Raw genomic sequence first — 22,980 nt, 5'->3', positions numbered from 1 at the left:
TGAAACAGAGGAAAGCGAATAAAAAAGTTTTCATTTTTTTTTTTAGTCAAGGACATCGAACCAATAAGCACCCACTCCCTCAAGTAAGAACTCCCTCATCTCCCTCCCTTGCCACCTCCCCTTCAGAAACAAAAAAAAATGGCAGTGGCTTAGCTCAGCTACGCCAGGATATACGTAGCGAAAGGTACGGCATATCCCTGCTGTCGTCATGGCTACGTGTTAGACATCAAAGACAAGACATGCGGTGAAGACGGCACATATTATTCAGCTTTACTGACTGCCAGAAAGACGGCCCGGTGATCCGTAAAGTAACACGCGGCCGTTAGGTCGGAGGCAAGCGGCGTCGGTGCGCGGCGCCGGCAGCTGTGACGCCACTCGGCGGTTCCTCTTGATCGGAGGCGAGCGGCGCGGCGCACCAGCTGCGCGGCTGTGACGTCACTCGGCTCCTCGCGCATGCACACAAGTGGCGCCGAAGGCCCACAGCGAAACGGCGAGACTGCGGGTAATGTAGCTCTCGCTACAAAAAAGCCGCCTCCTGTAAGTCCTCACTTCCCTAGCGCCAGCTAACGCTCAACATTTGCGTAGCGGACTCGTGACCGTCCTTTGAGTTCTAAAAGCGGGTGAAGTTGAATGACGAAGAAAAGGTTTTCGCAACAGATCCATCACTGAAAAGTTTTCTGAAAGTAGTTGTGGCTTATTCGTTGCGGTTAGAAACTCGAGCGGGAGTGAAAGTGTTCGAGCACTGATCAGTGTTGGAGGCAGTGCTCACGGAGAAACACCTATGCTTTAAAACGCAGATGAAGTGCTTGTAACATCCAGATAAAGGTTGCAGTTAGCCCTTCTAGCCCTTGCCGAGACAACAGACGGAACAGTACCTTCGAGCGCCAGATGCTTGTATGAAGATTCTTAATGTCTGCAGCATATGAACACCAGTATACGTGCGTGCACCAAAGTCTGTGCTGCAAAACCAATTCGTAATGTGGAATGCGTCATGTTTGCTTGTTTGTTATCGTTCGTTCGCCTTTTTTGTTTGTTAGTTTGTCCTCTCTCTCCTCTTTCTACCTCCCTTCCGCTTTTTCTTATACCTTGTGTCTGCATTCATGCATGCAAACAAAACATTCATGACAACAACAATAATGGGCGGCGCGCCGTACGCATCGTGTGTAGTGACACAAATGCTGAGAGAAGCAGACAGTCCTGTAGAAATACGGACTAAGGCGGCTAATATACTTCAACTTTCGTCAAGGAATGTGCTGCAGCGCATCAACATTTCGGGACGCTAAATCTCATTTACAGCCTCTTCAACTACGATTCCAGTGCAATACGCCGCCTGCACTCTGCCGTGCATTCTTCGGTGCAACTGCTCACTCCCTTCTATAAACCCGCTACTTACGCAAGAAGCAAGTTTCTAGTGTCCTCTAAAGCCCTTTGCTTTTTTCCACTTGTCTGTGGAATAATATTTTACCTAATGCTTCAATGGCGGGAAAGGCCACAAGAGCACCGCTATTCTAAATTCAAAATATGATGATATCCTGAAACAATATTCTAATATTTTGAAACAAAATTGTGATATTATAAATTTCACTGTTCTAAGCAAACAGGGCTCACAGACCCCGTGCAGCCATGCCGAGTGTTTTCGGCTGAGCGCGTGTGTTCAATTCTGCGCCTCAAACTTATCGGTTTCTTCCTCTTCACGCTTCATGTAAAAGTGAAGCGAACCATTCATGGTGTTGAATAATTTCTTCAGATTTCCTCACTTCGGTCTCTCTCTCTCTCTCTCTCTCTCTCTCTCCCTCTGTTTTTTTTTTAACCAAGTCAGATATTTTTGTGCACAGCTGCACTTTCAAATATTATTTTTAGCCTATGGCGTGTACTCGCCAACACGGCTCTCCGTTTAAGCCTAGGGTTGCTTTCAGTCTCGTACGCGTTGCCATGACTTTTTAGAACTGTACACTAGCTTAGACACAATAGCTTTATACCAAATGAAGTAAACAGCTTCCAAGGCTCTAGTGACGGTGCCCACAACAGTTCCTTCCGTCTACTCTGCCTGTCTCCGCTTTGTTTCGCATTCGCACTCGCGTTACTTCTCACATCCATGTTTCGCGCGGTAGCCGGCGCGAGTTGTGCGAGACAGAGAACACCGCTACGCGGGCGTCTCCATTTCTGGAAGCGCAACATTAATGCGTTCCAGGGCCATTGGAAGTTTGCAACGACCACTTGGATTCAAAGCTGGCCCAGGTGTGGCTTCTCTTCTCGGCTCCCAAGGCGGCCAGCGCGGCCATCGCGAATGCCTCCGCGCGTGCCACACGGCGCCGCCGCGAGCAGGTATAAACGCGTTTAGGCGGCCCGCGGCCGTTCTCCGCTTTTACGGCCTGCCGGGCCGCTCCGGCGGCCGCGCGCGTCGTATAAGGGCGCATTCGGCTTTGCAAACGCGCGCCGCACAGAGGCCTGTGCCGACCGCTTCGCTCTGCGACCGCGATTCCGGCTGATCGTAAAACAGGTCCGGGCCATAGCGCCGGCTTGACGCGCGGCTCAAGCCCCGGCACAGCCAGCCTGTCATCGAAAACGCCGAACAGGCGGTCTTCATTTCTTACTTTTCTTTTACTGCTTGGCGAACGACATTCGTTACCGCATGTGACCATGATGCTTTGCACCGCAGCTTTCGGCAGGGTCTGCGACATTTGCTGTCTTTCTTTTGTTTTTCCAAACGTACATTTTATACACGGTGGTGGAAATGACACTTTTCACCCGATCTCCGTCCGTGAATAGATGGAATTTACGTGTGCTGGTAAAGGCGGCTACAAGCTCTGTGAATACTCTTTTGATGAGAGGGTAAGTTTGTAATTGTGCGCGCTTGCCCAACTAAGTTTTGCTGGTCTATTACTTTTCTTTGTATGCCACAGTAGCCGCAATGGAAATGACTATTGGAACTTGGTTACATCTCCCAGGCGTGTTTATCGTGCGTCACGTACCTGCTGACTCACTCTCGTTCTCAGCTCGGCTCAGCTTAGTTATCCCCTGGAGCGTTCCTGAGCTTATTTTACATTTTAGAACTTTGCTCGTCCCCTTACAAATTCTATTTTGTGCGTGACGGCTTCTACATGCCTTCCGTACAAGTCAAGCCCCGTCCGTAAAATGCATTCGCTCCAGACTCACCCGACACCCTGTGACCGGAGATGACGCACTTTTAGGAGCAACCCCCGGTTCGCAAAAATTGAGGAGGAAAGCCACTGCATCAAAAAAACACGAAAAAAGAAATGCATCGGCGCATTTGCTAAGGCATAGCTGACTTAAACAAAAAGAGAAAAGAAAGAGAATAGTCAGCCCAACCCCCACTCAAAGGATCATAGCAGCCATCTGGGAGCCCTACAGTGTTCGCACTTGACCCGCCCTCGGCGCTCGGACCGACGACGCCGTCCACAAGACCGACTCCAGCGCAGACTGCATGCTTCCCCACAAGGCAACCGTGCATATAAAGGCTTCGTGCTAACGGGACGTTCCCTGCTGTTTTGTACAATATATGTCTGAAGTGCAGAAAATGGCCAAGAAAAAAAAAGTCGCTTTGTTCTATGCCTAACTACTGGCTCTCTCTCTCTCTATTCTGAGGTACATTTCGCGTCTTTTTCTGTTCCTTCAGCTCCACTCGCCTCCTTCTAGAGATGCTAGTCCAGCATAAAAATGAATCCTGTAAATAAAATTTCTCTGCAGTACGGATTAACATTAGCGGAAATGCACTTAGCAGATGTGAAAAAGATGTATGCAACATTTAGGGCGGTCTAGTTTGTAAATTTTGTCCCTGCAACAGAGGTTGTAAGGCCGGAAAGGCCCTTCAATCGGCAGAAATGTGCAAAACGCACAGTGGAGTTATGTCTCTAAGTCATGTTTCTCTGCAGCAAGGTCGCATTGCTAAAAAGGCGCTTCATTTTCGGTAGAGTAAGATGTATTGAGTGCTCATTGTTGTCAAAGATTTCAATAAAGTCGCCTCGTCAATAGAGAACTTAAATATACAACAGTCAAAGTGTGCATCAGCTATAACTTGTTGTTGCAAACATCTGATAAAAGTTGACTTCAAAGTGAGCGTTTTATTCGAGCACACTTTGGAGGGCGGATCCGCATGGCACCTCAACATTTGGCGCAAGAAGTTTCTTTATTGACCTGCCGGCTTGGCCCTAACAGCGTTGCGAGAGAGTGGCATGAATGCCACGCCATTGTAGCCCCTCCTGCGAAGTAAACTTATTACAGATGCTGACTTTCCAATCAAGAATAATATATCAAGAAGACACGTTGTGAAGTAAATACTGGAAGTCACGCATAAGTGCAAAATTACCCTCCTAATAAAAAAAAGAACGCTGCACAATGAGAAATTTTCTTTTCTTCTCTCATTGAAAGCCGCTGTATTACACAGAGGATTTAGGATGTAGGCCTTCAGGGCAAATGCCTTCCTGGTAAAGGTATTTAAGTTCAAGGCGTTTAGGTAAAAAACCTTTACGGTAAAAGTCTTTCTGGTAAAGTCTGTTAGATCAAATGCCTTTAGGTCAAAAATCTTTATGGTAAAGGCCTTTAGCATAAAGTCACTTAAGTCAATGGATGTTTTCGCATTCACTCCACGTAAGGACCTTCAGCGGCCATCTTAACTTTTTTGCTGCCTTGGTCCCTGCGCTAGGCTTCACTTCAGTTCACCTTAAGACGGCAGTCATGGAGTCCTCGGTGCAGACGTCGTAGGCTTGAACCGAGTGGCAGGAAATTTTGAAAACAATTTTCACAGCAATAAAAGTGTCTTCTACTGCCGGCAAAACTCCAAAGCACCCGCAAAGAGCCATGTAATAAAATTTTAATAAGAGCAAAAATTGAATGCAGTCGACCTCAGTGTCCGTTTGATAAAAAACAAAAAAGTTTAGCCGGCGTTTAAAACGCTCTGCCATGCCACTCTGTACTGAGGGGGTTTTTAGTAAGATAAAAGCACGAGAAGGGCTCAGAAAAAAGTGAAATGAAATTATTAAAAACAACGAACAAAGTTGCACGGTCGTAGAATTGGCCCAACCACTTAACCTAATCTGATATAGCTACAACGTACCATGCGCGCCGCACGTCGATCCTAGCGAGTAATGACAAGGCTTCCCGATACCATCTCAACGAGAATACGTGAAGGTAACACGCGTAGATAGAATAACACCCATGCGCGAAAAAAAGATGATGACCGTCGATCATGTCGATCATTCCATTTCTAACACCTCGATTGATTCAGTATCATCTTATAAGTATGTAGAAGACACCTTGTCTTGTGATTTATCTTGGCGCACCCATATTGGCAACATCATTTCATCATCGAATAAAGCACTTGGTTTTCTCAAGCGCCATCTCCGCCTTGCCCCTCTACACGTAAAATTACTCGCGTATAAATCGCTCATCAGACCAAAATTGGAATATGCCTCTGCCATATGGAGCCCGCACCAAACTTATTTAATTAATGCATTAGAAGCCGTCCAAAATCGTGCAACTCGAATCATCTACTCTTCATACTCATATGACGTCAGCATTTCTTCATTGAAAGCATTATTAGGACTACAGCCCCTTTCGTTCCGTCGTCGCATTTCAAGTCTCACCCTTTATCACAAATTATTTCATTCTTCCCTGAATCGGTCACCGTATATCACAGCTGCCGCACGCATATCTGACCACACCAGTCGTTCCCTACAAGTTGCCCAGCCGCCATCGCATACTGCCACCTTTTCTGCTTCATTTTTCTTTCGAGCAGCAACGGACTGGAACGGCCTACCCCGTGACATCGTCAACATAGCTTCATCCTCTACTTTTCAAGAACATGTAACCGATCACCTTCAGTGCTAAATAATATTCGCTGTTTTGTTTGCTCATTTCATTAAAATCCCACCCCTTATGTAATACCCCCGATACAAGGGGGCCTTTAAGGTAAATAAACTGAACTGAACTGAACTGAAATTTCCCTTCATTTAGAGAAAGCAGTACTGGGATCTCAAATCGGGTTGATTTAAAACGCTTTAAAAATAGCAGTAAGAAAATTACGCACACATGCGGTTTTGCTCAATTTTCATAAATCAGCAACGAAGGAAAGCTTGGTAAAAATGACACGAGGAACATTGCCGAGTTGCGAAAGCCAGCCGAGATAAACGCCATTTTAAATATGTGTGGAGTATTTTTAATTAAACCCAGAGTAGGGGCGAATTTTTCGCTCTCAACTCAAGCGAGAACTTATATTTGCTTTTGTACCATTATACACCATCTTCGAACGAAAAGCAACGGCTTCCTACCTCAGCAGCCCATTCGTGCCTATGTTAAAACGGTATTTCGGCATCGACCGACGATAACCAGATATTGTTTTTTTCGTTTTCAACGTTTACGAGCAAATTAAACCGCGTTGTAGCAACATCTAAATTGGGGCACGCTTTGTTATTACTCAATTATTCACCAGAGAGCGAACGCCGTGCTGGAAAGCGCGATATTGGGCAAAGCCCGGCATCTGCGATCATTCCCGTGCAAACACGAGCACTGAGGCGTACCCGCTCACCGGGAGCGGGGATCTCTGCTCTCAGCTGGGTTGGCCGTGTGCCTGTTTTCACTCCGTTCCTTGTTTATGTTTGCTACGAAGTTTGTCGGTTTGGCCGGAAAAGTTACGAACGCCGTACGAAAAGCCTGGTCGAACTTTGTGGTTGTTGTTCTCTTATTGTTTTCATTCATGTTCTTCTTTAGCTTTCCATTCGTCTTCTACTTTCTTTTTTGTTTTAATTCGTACTTGTTTAACCCTTTATATCTTTTATCAGCGCAAGTTTCTTTATGGTGCACTTATGAGAAGGAAGCGTCATCTGGAGAGCGTTCTCTGATATCTCAAGGAAGCGAGCGCACGGAGTAAGATATTTGATGGGCGCAGCGCTTGTTCAGAGAAAACGCCTGTCGGTAAATTAAAGACGCGGCTCACTCGCATGTTATATTACATTCAGCAGTAGCATCGCGAGTTTTGGAGCAGATGGAATTCAAAAATCATGCTTAATTAATTATGCCTCTGAGAAGAATTGGCTTTTAAACGGGAGAAAGTTTGCACATTCCGAATTCGTCGCCAGTGTAAAGCCGCGGCCATGTGACCGAGGGATTGCAGCGCTCCATGCGCCGCTGGCGCATTGAAACTGCATGTAGCCTTGATAGCTTTCCTTACCGCGGATTACCCAAGAACTGTGCACGTATTAGCTTCAGGCATCGAAACTGTTACTTTGTATCAAGATACTTTTCTATCACACGAGAAAGTCTTTACAGGCCCCTCTCCCTTCGAAGATGTGTCGCGTTGACATCTGCCTTCGCTTCCCGTTCAGTGCAAAGGTTGAGGTTTTTTTCATACGTTTCTCGTTTTACTTATTCCCACTCATTTCGCTTTCATTTCTTGTTTTCATACTTGCTGCCGTTTTTCCTTAATTACGCTAACGTTTTCGGCTCGCACAACTACTCAGGGCTGTGCCGCACTAGTACTGCTTTTCATGTCTCTAATAAATTCACATGTTGCCGCTAAGCGAGCGCGTTCCGCTTCCTGCTGTTCCACTCTAAGCGTAGGCTTGAGCTGGAATTCTATGAGGACTGTCTCACATCTATTTCATCCCGAAACCAGGCTTTTGTAAAAAGTACGCCCGGACCGAAGTCATGCAATCAAGCGCGTTGCAGGCACGCTGTGATGTATTCGCAAGCAAATAAATACAATTATCACATGCCTGCAGCGCACGTTTTCGAATTCGGACCATGAAGCAATGAGTATCTAGCCACACAACAAAACTCATAGTCCACTTACTGACCCCTCTAAAAGCTGAACCGATTAACGTGAGAATGCCTCGGCAAAGAGATTCCGTTACAGCTGTGCTACTGAACTTGGTGTGCGAACAAGTGAGGTAAACGAAATCTTTTTAGGGTTGCATGCCGTGATTGCAATACTGTAATTTCTCGCTAAAACCTTTTCGTCCGCAAAGTTATAGTTACAAGTGGTTGCAATGAGTAAACGGTGTTCACGGTGGGTTCTTCAGGCTACTGCACTAATAAGTTGCCAACCCAGGGGGCTATCATTTAGTCGTCGTCGAGAACTTTTTTTTATTTTTTCTTAAACTTCGATAACGAATCCGTTGAAACTTGCCAGTAGACGCTGAATATTGTTAAGGTTTTTGTTACTGATATGAGTTCTTTTTCATTTATTCTTAGAACCTTTGCAGCACAATTGCAATCTGGAATGATTCAAAGGAGCTATTCATTTTTAAGTAAGACCCAATCTCACCATACTATTTCATAGAGATCAGGTTTCATGAAAAGTAGCTCGAACCAGTTTTCTACTCATAAAGGCGACTTCAAAAATAATGTGGTCGTGCCGATCGGAAACCTCAATATCGCACTGAAACTAGCGGATAACAAGCACCTATTCAACAGCGACGTTTTATTTAAATTTCTGATGACTTCCGACACCATTCAAAGCCGCCGAGTCGAAAGTACTGGTCTGACGGTTTACTGACGTCACTGCCTCGAGCGCGTAGGCCTGTTTCAGTGCACATGCGTGTTCAGGGTGGCCGCTGCGACGTACGCGAAAAAACAATACGTAATTTTATTTCTAATTGTAATGTACGCGAAGAAACAATGGCAGTAGACGAAAAAAAAAAAGATATCGTATTCGGTAAACAATTTCTTGGCGCCGCAGGCCAACAGTCAGCAGTTTATGACAATAATAATAAAATGTTTAGTAATTCTAGGTCCTGCGTAAGACGAGTATCAACAAATAATTATATTCTCAACCAAAAATAGCCAGGAAAAACTTGAGTTATAGAAAGGCATAGGGCATAACCACCAAGTTTTGCCCCCCCCCCCCCCCCCCCTTTTCCTCCGAATTCATAATGGCTTCAATTCACGCAAAAAGGCGAGAAATAGAGCGTAAGCAGGCTTTCAGCGGAGAAGTGTCTTTGCGCAGAGCAGGCTGTGGAGCGTCCTCATTTCCTGGACCGTACTCACGCTATTTTTGCCCTCGTCTGACCCTGGAACCTTTGTTTCGACGCTGTTGTATTGAAACGCTTTTCCTCAAATTCTGAGGTAAAATGTGTCCGTGCATCAATACTCCGCCAGAATATTGAAAACACTACCCTGGGGACATATCTACACTGTCTCGGATGCTGATTGTGGGAGATGGGAGCCCTGGGTCCTTTCAGCGCAATGTTTCTGTTCCTCCCCGTTTCCTTTCAACAGAGGCATTGTTTACGGCGTGTAGTATTTGCGGTGGCCCATCTTGTTGTCATAGCATGAAGCATAAGGAAACTTTATTAAATAGTTGCTGTTATGAGAGGCACTAATTCCGGGGTCTCTGTCGCGTTGGTTTTAGTTTTTATCTAGCTGTATTGATTTTTTTTATGTTCATCTAATATTACCAGTTTTATAAAGTTGTCGCTGTAGTCAGAAGCTTAGAAGAACTTCTTGTTGGGCAAGTTGGTGCATTGCGCTCTGTCTGTCTCCTTGGCTTTTTCCTGTGGCTGTCTTTCTTTATAGCGCATCTTGGTTCCTTCGTAGTCAGAAGCACAGGTCACAAGGCTAAGTGAGGTTTCCTCTTATTGATTTTGACTTTTACCATTGTCCTTCTGGGCAATCTCATTAAACGTGTACGTAGAAGGGCAGCTCATTGCAAAACTTGCACGTTGAGGAATCCCTCTGCTGTGAATCATACATTTTTCGGGCTGCCTGAGCGCTGTCTGTAAAAACAAACTCCAACAAGCGCACATGGTTAACATCATGGTTAGATTGGATGAAACCAGGCAAGGAGTAGAGTTCAAAAATGTTCACGTTAGAACGCGATGAATCAAAAAAGAAAAAAAAAACGAAAATAATTTGAACGAAGTTGGTTGGTTTATGGGGGTCTAACGTCCCAAAGCGACTAAGGCTATTACGGATGCCGTAGTGAAGGGCTCCGGAAATGTCGACCACCTGGGGTTTTTTTTAACGTGCACCGACATCGCACAGTACACGGGGCTCTAGAATTTCGCCTCCATCGAAATTCGACCACCGCGGCCGGAATCGAACCAGCTTCGTTCGGGTCAGAAGCCGAGCGCCGTAACCCCTGAACCGCCGCGGCGCGGTATGAACGAAGTTAACAAAAGCACTCATTGTGAAATGGCACCAGATACATTCACGTCACTAGTGCACTATATGCGACATTTCATGTTCCTCGTTCATGCAAATGCGCAGTGCTTCAAAAACCTGCATACTACTCCTGTGCCTACAACCATGGTCCATGAAGATTACCACGCTGAGCGAAACAAAAAGAAAAAAAAAGCCTAGCTATTCGCAGAAGAGATAGCAATCAAGTGCATTCGTATTTTTTCTTCGATAAAACTACGGCGAAGCATGCTTAAGGAAGGAACTCACCAACTGCGACTGTGATATCAGTCCGAAGTTGGTTTCTCAGCTGGATTTGTCTCTTCATACGTCTATTGGAGGTGTTAAGCGGATGCCTTTAGCCATTTTGTTCCTGCCTCATCGCATTCACAAACTACCGCTGCGGTGGCCTAGTCGTTTAAGCAACCACCTCGTACGCAAGAACTGCGGGGCTCGATCCCCAGTGCCACCGGGTACCGGCCGGTGATACCATGGTTCTAAGTTTTCCCCTGCCCGGTGCTCGACTCCTTTGGGCTAAAATGCTCGCAAAATTGATTCTTTGCCCCACTTTCAGTAGAGAGAAAAACCTTGCGTCATGGCGCTCTTTGGACAGGCTACCCTAAAGTCATTAAAAGTTCATCTTTATCATCAACATTTACAAATTCAATCTGAGGTAAAAAGCATCGTGTCCCTCAAAAACATACAAGTCCCTCTGCATTGCACACTTTCCTGATCCTCTTTATAACAGCTTTCTTCTCTTGCTCGTATACTGAAAGCCAAATTATACATGATTAGAAAATCGTCCACGCAACGCAAAATCTTGGCAAATCTATACCCTGTATACGCGTTTAAGCACGTGGCAATCTACTTATCACACTTAGCCAGAAACATTTCACTCAGAATAGGAGCGATAGCCGAGCCTATGCACAGTCAGTCCTGCCGTCGAAGGCGTAAAGATAAAAAAACCCGCCGCGGTGGCTCAGTGGTTACGGCGCTCGGCTGCTGACCCGAAAGACGCGGGTTCGATCCCGGCCGCGGCGGCCGAATTTAGATAAAGGCGAAATTCTAGAAGCCCGTGTGCTGTGCGATGTCAGTGCACGTTAAAGAACCCCAGGTGGTCGAAATTTCCGGAGCCCTTCACTACGGTGTCCCTCATAGCCTGAGTTGCTTCGGGACGTTAAACCCCAATAAACCAAACCAAACCAAGCACACCCAGTCATGTTGCACATACAAGCCATCTTTACAGCGCAGATAAGTGGAATCAAGATAACGCATAAGCAATGCTACAAAATGATCAACAGAAACTCCACTAGCATTCTGGAAGCCCGTTGTGTCTGACTCTCGTTTCTGGGAGCAGTAGAGTTAAAATTTCATAAAAAGCTTGAGTTCGCTTTTAACAAAGTTTCGGCATCTTAGCGAATTCAAATTTGATGGTTTATAGAGAAAAACAATAATTTTTTTTCTAGGTAGACCCTAAGAACAAATGAACGGCACAGACAGGCTCGCTTTTGATCGTAAAGTTTCACATGGTCCACAGCGTCGTCGGTGGGAGGGGGCCCAGGTGTGTCTCGCAGCCGGCCGAATGCGCCCATTCCGGTCAAAGAGGCACATCCATCTCCACCTCGCACCCATGCGGAATCAGCGCGCACACCCACCCCAGCGGGACGAGCTCGCTCAGAACCCCGCCGTTTCGGGAAGGGACGCGACGATTATCGAAGCCCGGAGTCCGCGCCTCTAACCTGGGGCGCGCCGTGTGGCCAACATTCGGGCACGAAATGGCCACTGGCGCTCATTAACCGGTCCGGCCGATTGGCCCTAAAAGGGGCATTCTAATGAGCCCCGCTATCAGCTAGTTTGCCGGCCTTCGGTCGTAATCATCATCTATCACAGCAGCCTCCCTGTAAAGCTGTCTATGCCACACTCCCCCTCTCGCTCGTCCCCCTGCAGCTGGACGTAGCGACGGGGTTTCCGTACGCTTCAGCCGCAGGGGAAAATAGTGTCCCTCCCTATATAGACACATGTGTGTTCTTTGTTTGTTCTTGTATTACACTCTGTGGCCGCTGGATGTTCACACTGTGCAGGCTACTCAACCTGAGACACGAAGTGTCCTAATTCTAGGAACTTTTAATCGCGGCTAGTACTCCTTGTTGCTGAAGGTAACATCAGTTCTCGCAGAAACGTAACGAAAACAGCCAGTGTCGTGTTTTAATTATCGCGCGTCTCCGTGACCGGAAAACTCCACCGAGAAAACGACTCCGGGACCGTCCAGGAAGTCTTGCACCGTCAGCCTATTTACCGAAAGCGCGCCGTTTGACGGAGGTGCAACTCACCTGCAGAGGCGGCGGTGCGCGCGGCACGGCCCGTGGCCGGCTCCCCTTCGTCGTCGGGCCGCACAGTCTATCCGCAATCGCACTTGCGAAGACTTCGCAACAAGCGCCGGCGCTGCGCGTCGACGGCGGCAGCAGAGGCGACCGGAGCAGCGGCGGCGGCGTCGGCAGCAGCAGTTCACAGATGCGTCCGTGCACAACACCGGCCCAAGAGGCTCTGGTGCGCCCGGGAGCCCCCGTGGCCCGAGCCGCGCGCTCTCTCGCGGCGGCGAGGGAAAGGAGCGCATCGTCCCGTGTCTAGCGGCGCCTTCGCCTGCGCGCCTCCGCTTTCCCCGCCCACGCTGTAGTCCACTGTCCGCCGCCGCCGCCTCTGTGAAGCGCTAAGATGACTGAGAAGGCGCACAATGGGTGAGGCTTTTGAGGGGACTCGTCGGTATAATGACAGCTTTGTGCAACAGGCTGAAGAAAGGGTTCAAAGAGCGGCCCAAGTGAGGATACAAGCCGTCAATACAAAAAGTGCAGACTTGCAACAAAGTTAATTTTTTTCTTCTTCCAAGCTGCTTGATACGCAGGAGTTAAAAATAAATTCGGCTGTTACACGGCGCTTTCTTGCGCTGTTTGTCTCTTTTCTCTGCTTTTTTTTTTTTTTGATTTCGTCCCTGTCTTAGAATAAGACAGCGTCTGAAATAGGGATCCGTTGTTTGAGACCTCGAAACTGGCGCTGCCGAACTGCTTAGAGTGCAATGTTTTTTTTGTTCTATTTGTATTGTTTATCGTAGTACTTTTTGCTCACTCTTTTTTTTTCTTTGTCTTGTCCCGGCCACTTCACTGCCATTACCTTACTACGCCCCTTGGTTTCACCAATCGCGTTCTGACCCGCCGCAGTACTTCAGTGGCTTTAGCGTTAGGCTGCTGATCCGATGGTCGCGGGTTCGAATCCCGGCCACGCTTAAACAGAGGCGAGGTACAAAAACACTTGTGTGCTGTGTGGTGTAGTGCACGTTAAAAAAAAAACTGCATGACGGAAATTAATCTGCTCATATGCGATGTCCAGTTTCCAGACGTTAAACATAAGATACGTCAACCGTATTCTGTCTACAAGCAGCAACAACATTTTCCGTCAACCCTGTCATTTTCATTTTCAAAGTTGTGGTGTTCCCAAACCTGATGCTGAGGTACAAGAATGATTTTTGGCAGCTTTATGCCTAGATGGTTCTGTAGAAAGCACCGAACACCTAGGTGAGCGATGAATCCATAGAACTGCGCGCACAGAAAGCAAATTTGCATGCTGGAATAAAAAGTAAATGCATTAAATCTTACCTTGGAAATATAAGTACTGCAGTTGTTATTTCGCACATCACCTATCAAGCATCTTGCGCTGGACGCCTAAAATAAAGCAAATGATGAAGGGTCTGCAGAGGGACGGTAATTAACAGATAAACCCCCATAATTAGGCTCGCGTTACTTTCATTCAGCCATTTCCAGAGATGGCAGCGTACCGAAGTATGCATGGTCAAAAAGTTCTAAACACTCAATCATAGCACTTCATATCCTTATCCGGCACGACAGAATTTAAGAAAGCAGCATCCTCTCGTTATATTTAGCGCGTATTAATCTCGAACATATCACACGCGGCACGAGCAAGAAGCGAATTATTACTATCAGGGACTGCATGCCCCATGCCCCGACGACGGTGATTCAACCTCGCTTCGCAATATATATGTTTCGCACACAAAAGTGAACTTCCGCGACACAGGAAATGAAATGACGTGACCTTCGCAGCACCGGCAATAATCTCGAGAGGGTAGCTGCGGATCCCGAGCAGCCAAACCAGAGCGTCACTGCAGACGGGATCGCACGTTAACCGGTACCGCACCTGCATTGCACTCGATACGTCGATGGCCCGCTCTACCAGAGCTCCGCGGTTTTCTTTGTGTCATTATCTCGTGGCCAATGACAGACTGCGCGGTTTGGTAAGTCTGCGCGAGATTCTGCGAGATCCAACCTGAAGACTAGTTAACTGCAGCATTCTGCGCTTGAGGATATAGCTACAGAAAAGCGTGCATCGGCAGGGGCGATGGCGAAGCGCGCGCAACGTGTCTCACCAGAATTTATGCACTGTATAAAACGCGCCGCATAGCCGCTGGAACTGCGTTTGTAAGAGTTGCTGCAACTTCACACTGTAACATTTCCAACCTCGGCGAGTTAGGCTCGCAAGCACTGTCATTACCGGGAACCTACAGAGCTTCCAAGTTGCAAGAGCTCTGGCAGTTATGGAAATAGCCTTGGCTGGGTGCGTCGGACACCTTCGTTGGCGCTACTGAGGCGAGGTAACCAGGTAAGGGAGGTACGGCGGTGGCAAGAATGCACCCAAGGGAAGCCGACAGCAGTCGCGTAGAATGGCGTTTGTGTTGCGCCCAACGATATTTTCCTGGCAGCAAACTGCACATGCGTGCAGAGGCGGCTGCGTCCCTAAGACAGCGCACGCTACTACCGCCTTCATTTTCGCTAATCTGCCGCGCGCTGTATCATACCTGCAGCGCCGAGATGCTTCAAGCTGATCTCACAGTTTCCTAGGTGGCGATGCGGAACGAGGAACCCTCTGCTTTCGCACCCAGTTAGACGCGCAGTCGGCATGACTCAGTGTCCTCCTCTCATTTCCTCCTCTGCATTTGTTGCCTCGTTATTAAGGCGCCGCACTAATTTAACGATTACAGCTAGGGAAGGGAGAAAGTTTAACATGGCACAGGGAAAGGCAGCTAAGAGGAAAGGCGGTGCGGGGAGCCTTTTGCCTGTAACTCTTGTTTTGTGAATTCTTGACACCTCATTTTCCTTGGCGGTACTTGCTTTTGGTATGTTTTTCTTTGTATTCTGTGTATTCATTTCTTACTTTTGTGCTTTTTGTATTTTGCATTCTTTGTATCACTGTTGCAGTCTCCTATGTTATTCTTGGCTTTTTGCTGCGTGTTGTTGTAACCTGCACTATTTTGTATATCATGATTAACTTTTTAGTCTCCCGCGCTCTGCGGCTGAACTGCAAGTAATTTTTGTACTGGACCGGCCACTAGCTTTTCTAGCTATCGGTCCAAACACTGTTTGTGTATATCACCTGTTCTCGTAATAAAGTTTCCATTGAAAAAAAAAAGAGCACGGTGAAACGCTAGGATCATTACGTCACTGAGTCATGTGTGCAAATTTACCGTCACGCAGGGCAGTCGACACTGTCGAAACATGGTCGTTAAGTTTCGAGCCGCAGTAATCCAGTGGTAGTAGTACAGTCGAACCTTGTTATAATGAAACAGTTTATAACAAAATAACGGATATAAGGAAGCAATGACGATTCCCCTTGGAAGCTCGGTCAAAACGGCCTATAACGAAGCTACTGCTATAACGAAGTAATCGCCTGGCTCCTTCAAATTCGTTATAATGAGATTCAAGTGTAGGTCCAGAAGTCGTGGTTTATTCGCGCTCCGGCGCACCCCAGCCGTTATTCCCAACCAAACGCTGCCCTGCGTACGTCACGCAGTAATGAATTCCTGTCACTTGCAGATAAAAGCTTTTGTAACAACAGCGGTGGAGTGCTGCTCCAAGCTTAAAACACTGGCCATTTATTAAGCCTAACTTGGGGTAAAGCGCGGTGCTAAGATGTAACCGCACGAATACGGGCAGCCTTTAACACATCAAGACTAATCTATTCTCGCTCAATGATCGTTTCTCCTCACAATGGCTAGGCGTGAAAACAGCACTGGCGCGCTTGTTGCCATTGTGGCAGCTCGGCATACAGTGCCAAAGCGCGCAGCCAAGGCAAGCTCATGAAGGCAGGTATGACAAATTGCTCAGTGCAGCCGGCTGTGACAGCGAGACTCCAATTTTTGTTTTTGTTGTTTTGTCTTGTTTTGATTTGTTTTCACAGCAGGCGGCTCATGCTAATTCTCCTCCTAGTTTCCTTGTTGTTCCTTTTCCCCTGTTCATTGCACTACCTTTTACTTCCACGGAATTTTTTTTAAACGTTGGCTATCATACGTTTATTAACCGACACTCTGTCGGCGTCGTTTATTGCTAATTTTTATTTATTTATTTATTTATTTATTTATTTATTTATTTATTTATTTATTTATTTATTTATTTATTTATTTATTTATTTATTTATTTATTTATTTATTTATTTATTTATTTATTTATTTATTTATTTGTACAATACTGCAGGCCGTTAAGGCCCAAGCAGGAGTGCGATAAACATACAGAGAACTCCGACAACCAGCAGAAGACCTGGAGCTCCCTGGAACTCCCAATTCTCGGCCAGTATTTGCGAAGAATCATATTTTAATGAAAACGCAATTTCCTGGCACCCTTAGCAGCCTGTTATATTCGCTTTTTTTCTACTTTCTTCTGTCTTTCTGTTTCATTGTTTCTAATTTTCTGTATTCCTGGCGCATATACTGCTCGTATGTCGTAGTACTTCCTTGCTGTTACAATTCTTCTTGCAAAACGTAATGAGAAGAGCATAGCGTTTACGTTCATGGGTTTATTTATGCTGTACATATTATATGTCATATACCTTCCGGTCCGAAAGCTCCCCTTATACTGCTTGCCCGCGCCCACCTGCCTTCTCCAGCCCACTTATTTCTTATACGAAGTGTGAGCAGCGAATTTAACTATTTCAGTCTACCTTCTGATCTTTATTCTTCCTTTTTATAGCGTTTGTGTCAGCAGCGGAGAAAAGCCATTGTTTCGCTCTTGAATTCGTATGTTCGTTCTTTGTGAGAGCAGCAGGTGTCCAGGAGGAGGAGGCGCTCTTTAATGAAAACTTGAGGTTAATTCGGGTAGGTGCCTGTCATTTCTGATGCGAACATTAGTAGACAACGTTTTCGCACTTTCCTACCTAATTTTTAGGACAAGTTTCGAAAACGGACGTCAACCTCTCTGGATAAGCCAATCAACGGCATATACAAGTGCTTTCCCATTTAGTGGTGAAAATGGAAACGAGTTATTTTTTTTTTTCGCGTAAGCTCAGTTTGTTTCATTCCAAGGCAGTCATTAGGAGCTAAAACGTGTATTTTTGCTGGTTTCCTTATCGGTCGCCTGTCAGAAAACTGTCGAGCTAGTTCACTGCACAAGTGAGAAAATTTAACTTCGTGGAATTTATTTAAACGAGTATATAACTTACGTAGCAGCTTTAAAACGCAGGCACAAAAATAATGCGCGAGAACGATTTCACAGGGCGCTTACACCGATATGTACAACATCCAATCCTAGAAATGAACCCCGCTTGTAGTCGCAGCAGGCTCGGGTTATGAGGAGCAAAAAAAATCTCGTTATTTGAGCGAGCAAAATAATGATTGCATAAAGCACTATAACAAAAATAAAAATGACATAACGCATTTAGTAGCCCCGTAGCAGTCGTAAAGTATAATTATTACCTGAAAAATTGCGAAAAATCTCTAAAAACACAGAAAACGTTTATCTATACGATAAATAACTGCTTGCTGTCTATATCGAGGGTTTTCCGTCAGAGAGAGGGAGATGTGTTCATAACGCGAATTTGACCAAACTAAGCTAGGTGTCTAACTAAGCACATCAGGTTTTGTTTATTGTGGTTTAACGTCCCAAAGCGACTCGGCTATGAGGGACACCGTAGTGAAGGCCTCCGGAAATTTCGATCATTTGGGCTTCTTTAACGTGCACTGACATCGCGCAATACACAGGCCTCTAGAATTTCGCCTTCATCGAAATTCAGCCGCCGCAGCCGGGATCAAACCCGCGCCTTTCGGGCCAGCAGCCGGGTGCCGTAACCACTGAGACACCGCGGCGGGGCTAAGCACATAAGATTAGAATAAAAACAAAATCACTACCTCACTTGGCACAGGTGCATCATCATGATCATCATCATTAGCCTGACTACGCCCACTGCAGGGCAAAGGCCTCTTCCCTGCCTCTCCATTTAACTCTGTCCTTTGCCAGCTTCGGCGATCCTCTCCCCGCAAATTTCTTAATCTCATCCGCCCACCTCACTTTCTGTCGTCCCCTGCTACGTTTGCCTTCTCTTGGAATCTGATCCGTTACTTTTAAGGACCAGCGGTTATCTTGCCTTCGCATTACATGCCCTTCTTAAGAATATTTATTCCTCTTGATTTCGACTAGGATGCCATTAACCCGCGTTTGTTCCCTCACCCACTCTGTCTTCTTCCTGTCTCTTCACGTTCCCGAATAACAACGCGTTAGGCACGAGTGTACACTATACTGATCCTATTTAATTAACAAATAACACAGCATGAATCCTTTCTTTCTTGCCGTATCAAAAGTTCATGACGTATGGTATGGTATCGTATGGTATAGTATGGTATGGTATGGTACACACTAAACATTACCACCCCTATATGGCAGTAAAAATGAAGTAAGCTGTCCTTTAGCGCACTCTATTTTATAAAAGGGTGTGCGCTAGAAGACAGCGTATATTATTTTTACTCCTTCCTTTTTAGAGTGTGCGATATGATACGGTACGGTACGGTATGTGGGGTTTAACGTCCCCAAGGCTGCACGTGAGCTATGAGAGACACCGTACTAAAGGCCCCATGATTAATTTAGACCATCTGGGTTCAGCAAACGTGCTCTGGCATCAAGCACACGGGTGTTATTGTATTTCGCCTCCATCGAAACGTGGCCGCCGCAGTAGGGTATGTCCCCGCGTCCTTGTGCTCCTCAGCTGAATGCCGTGCCCACTAAGCCACCGTTGCGACGACCAAAGCAAAATTAATAATTATGTGATATCCTGAAATATTATATTGTTGACGTTAACACTTGCACTCTTTTTGTGGTCGATGTAATAAGAAGCAACTAAAACAGAAGCTAACCTTGGAAGTGTTAACATCCACTCAGCAACCAGCAAGTTCTGAGGATAACAGATAAAACTATCTTGCCTATGGGAACGACCATACCACACTGTCTTTGAAACTGCTGTATTTTTTATCGAGTTTGTCATCAGTAATTGATATTGGCGTAACTCTCTTTGAGCGCATAAAACAATCTCGACAATTTCTGTCTTCAGCTGCTAGCGTCTCTCTCCATCCGATACATTGAGCTGGCTGTAACCACATAGCCCCAAACGCAACATCAATTAGCGTTTTCACTCTTGGCAGATCATCATTCATATTTGAGGAGCGTCGAAAATTGCCATCGAACGGCTGCTGCGAGCTCCGTCGGGAGCGATCCCTCGGGCGGTTGTTTTCTCCCTGCCGCGAATGCAACCTTTATGAGTTCGGTTCAAACCTTCACAACTTCTCCGCAAAAACGCCGCTAGATTGTCGTAGCACAGAAAACCTGAAGATGGCAACTAGGTCACTTCCGTGTTTACGATCTCGGCGGCTCGAGGCCGAGCTGACAGTTCCTTCCGTCTAATGATAAACCGAATCAACGCGGCGATTCTTGATTTAAACTTTGGCCTCACTGCCGCTATAGGGTCGTGCCACTAACCAATAATCGCCAATTTCGACCGAAAGCACTACTTCAAAGGGTCAAACCCAACCAACAATCTTCTGGCGTCCCTGAACTTGAGGGTGCAGAAATAAAATATTGCGCCGCGGCTAGGTTTAGAACCCACAGCGGCGCGAACAGAGAAGCTTCGCTGGCCACTGCGTGAGAACACTATGCTATCGCAGCAGCCAATCACTCCTCGTGTTAATATGCAACACACCCTCGCGCTCTGTATTGCAAACCGCGTCCTCTTCATCGGCTTCTAATTGCGGCGCGAACAAATCAAATCAGCTTAACCTCGACTAGAGCTTAACCTGAGTCTAATGTCGTCCGTCGCCAGACGTGCCGACGACCCAGCAAAGCAAAACCATCAGCCACTCAGGCTAAACACATGCTTTCGCACATCTACTCGCTTTAACTACTTTAAAACCCTACTTTTTTTTTTCTTTTGTGAAAATCAGCACTGGTGCTAGAAATTACTGCAATGAATATAAGGCTGCAAAGAATTGTGTGCAAGATCTTCCAGTTGACCAATAAGTGCACTCGATTTATGCAGCTGATCAAATGAGCAACGAAAGCGGAATTTAATTCAACAATGTTTTTACGTCTTTTAAATTACTATTGCTCATGGCACCCGTGCGTGCGTACAGTTCACCTGCAGTCAAGGTGGCCTGGGCAGATTCGGATCTGCTTAAACGTCGTGCTTGGGCCTTCGTAAATGAACGCCACGAGCTTTCTAGTTGAGCGACGGTCGTACATCTCATTTGCCTTGGGAAGCATCCGGTCTCCGTGCGCTTGCGCGTGGGACTCGGTAGAAAACTTTGAGAGTTTCCTTGTGCGAAGCTCCGAATATACTTGACACTGTGGGGGCAGTATCAAGCAGGGAGGCCACTGGTCATATAATCTGCAGACTACGTGATCGCCATTTGAGAGTGCCAACACATGGTGGTGTTCCTATCTGCTCCTCGCGGAGTTATCTAGCGACCTATCGATAAGAAGTCACCCAGTAGCGATAGGTACCGTGTGATCATTTCTTTTTTATCTTAACATTCATATTATTCATGCATTTTTCTTGTAAAACCGCCGCGGTTGCTCAGTGCTCCCGACGCTCGGCTGCTGACCCGAAAGACGCGGGTTCGATCCCAGCCGCGGCGGTCGACTTTCGATGGAGGCAAAATTCTAGAGGCCCGTATACTGTGCTATGTCACGGCCCGTTCAAGAACCACAAGTGGCCGAAATTTCCGGAGCCCTTCACTACGGCGTCCCTCAGAAGCTGAGTTGCTTTGGGACGTTAAATCCCCATAAACCAAACAAAATCTCTCGCAAAGTTTACCATACACACAAACTATGCAAGCGCCTTCATAGCTAGTGAAAACGCTAGTTGCCTAATAGATATTCCGAATTACGTGCTCAAATACCTAATCAGTGTACACAAAATAATGCTTCGCAAATATGAGCTTTATATGAATATGAGTATATATATTTCCAGTGAATAATATACCAGTTATTATGACAAAACAAACATTCTAGATTTTTGTTCCTTAAAAATCGTACAATTAAAGGCCTGGCAGTTGTGTTTAATAAAAAAAAATGTCCTGCGATATCCCATGTACCAGATTATTTCTAAGTTATCCCATATAGCTGGCCTTTTTCTGCTGCAGCTTTGAAATCTTACGCTGTCACGTAATGTGATTAGTTTATTACCCTTTTTTTCCTTCTCACATTAGCTACGGCAGTATAAAACACAAGAAAAGCTCAAGAAGTTACCTAGTGACGCCACACACCAGGAATATTTTTATAATACGAATTTGTGTCATTGTGACAAATGTGACAAAAACAAAATTGTAAAAAAAAACTCTAAGATTGTTGTTTCAACTGGACATTTAAAGAACTAAATTTTAAACAAAATATCTTTTATTTAAAATTTTTTACGACTGAAAAAGGGCAAAGAGAAGCACACAGCAAGAAATTGGATACGTGGGAAATAAACGTCTCAAACAATATATGGTCTTCCCCGACTTCTCATGTCCAATATTCTTGGACAAAAATTTTGAATATTGGAAAATTACAAGGTACTGTTATAGAAATATTGAAGGCGATGGTCCATTCTTCCGATGTGCACCAAAATATTTCTTTTAAAGTTTTTCCTTCACTTGCATCGAACAGCTAAGACTGCCATAGCAAAGCAATGAGGAAAGCTTTTGACGATAGCAAAAACGATAATAGCAAAACAAAAGCAAACCTGCCAACGGGAGATATGCAGTTATATTGATTGTTATAGTGAAATCTTACAATATATGAAAAAAAAAATGCGTTCATAAAAGGTTTTTCGCTCAGGCATGCTTTTGACCAGAATTGTTAGATATGTTACAATCTAATGAGACAGGACATAGAGACAGAATGTACTGCATTTTAGGGACTATAAGCTTCCTTCCTTTCGTAAAGTTTCCTGAAGGTTCCTTTTTAATTAAAGAAAAACCAGAACGCTTGGCTGAACTTCGACATGGCTTGACGTTATTTCTGTGCTTCATTTTTTAGGCGGGAGCCTTATGTGGCCCATCATCAACGAAACCCGGCAAAACCCGCAAAACCTGCAAAACCCGCAAAAAGTGGTCAAGAAAATTCATTGTGACGTCACCTTGGTCCCTGAACCGTAAGTGAGGTCAAGAATGTAGAGGAAAGAAGGCAGCCAGCTCCCGATAGTTTCTTACGTTTTTCAAAGTGGGAATTCAGACATTGCCTGGTGAACCAAATGACCGCAGGCGATGTGTGTTGTAACTGTGCCAGTGCATTCTGGTGCTGCGTACAGTTCGACAGACAAACACGGTGAACTACAGCAAACCTCGATACGAAGATCGCGTTACGTTAACTTGTTTCGTTTTTATTTTTATTTTTGTACCTCCGAGAACAGTTTCAGCCGATCTACGTCCGGTGGTTTCTGTGCTTTTCGATTGAAGCAATATATCTTTGCTGGAAAAAGTATTTTTAGCTTGCCGAACTCCTAAACATGTTTCAGTGCGGCTTTTATTTCACATCAGGTTAGGAAATA

At 45.8% G+C, this 22,980-nt stretch overlaps 1 protein-coding gene across 3 annotated transcripts in view; it reads right to left on the bottom strand.

Moving 5' to 3' along the window:
- Positions 1-12,764, bottom strand: part of LOC149371993 (uncharacterized) — a 238,403-nt gene extending 225,639 nt beyond the window's left edge. For 2 of the 3 annotated variants that reach the window (XM_089566333.1, XM_089566334.1), the window contains exon 1: positions 12,465-12,764. The gene's annotated coding sequence lies outside the window, so the exon portion shown is untranslated. The remainder of the gene's footprint in view (positions 1-12,464) is intronic. The other variant, XM_089566335.1, reaches the window with a different exon arrangement.
- Between the last annotated feature and the right edge of the window lie 10,216 nt (positions 12,765-22,980).

Source organism: Amblyomma mixtum, chromosome 1 (assembly GCF_055824585.1).
Source record: "Amblyomma mixtum isolate Tamu chromosome 1, ASM5582458v1, whole genome shotgun sequence".
NCBI classification, from domain to species: Eukaryota; Metazoa; Arthropoda; class Arachnida; order Ixodida; family Ixodidae; genus Amblyomma; species Amblyomma mixtum.
This window is presented reverse-complemented; position numbering and strand designations above follow the sequence as displayed.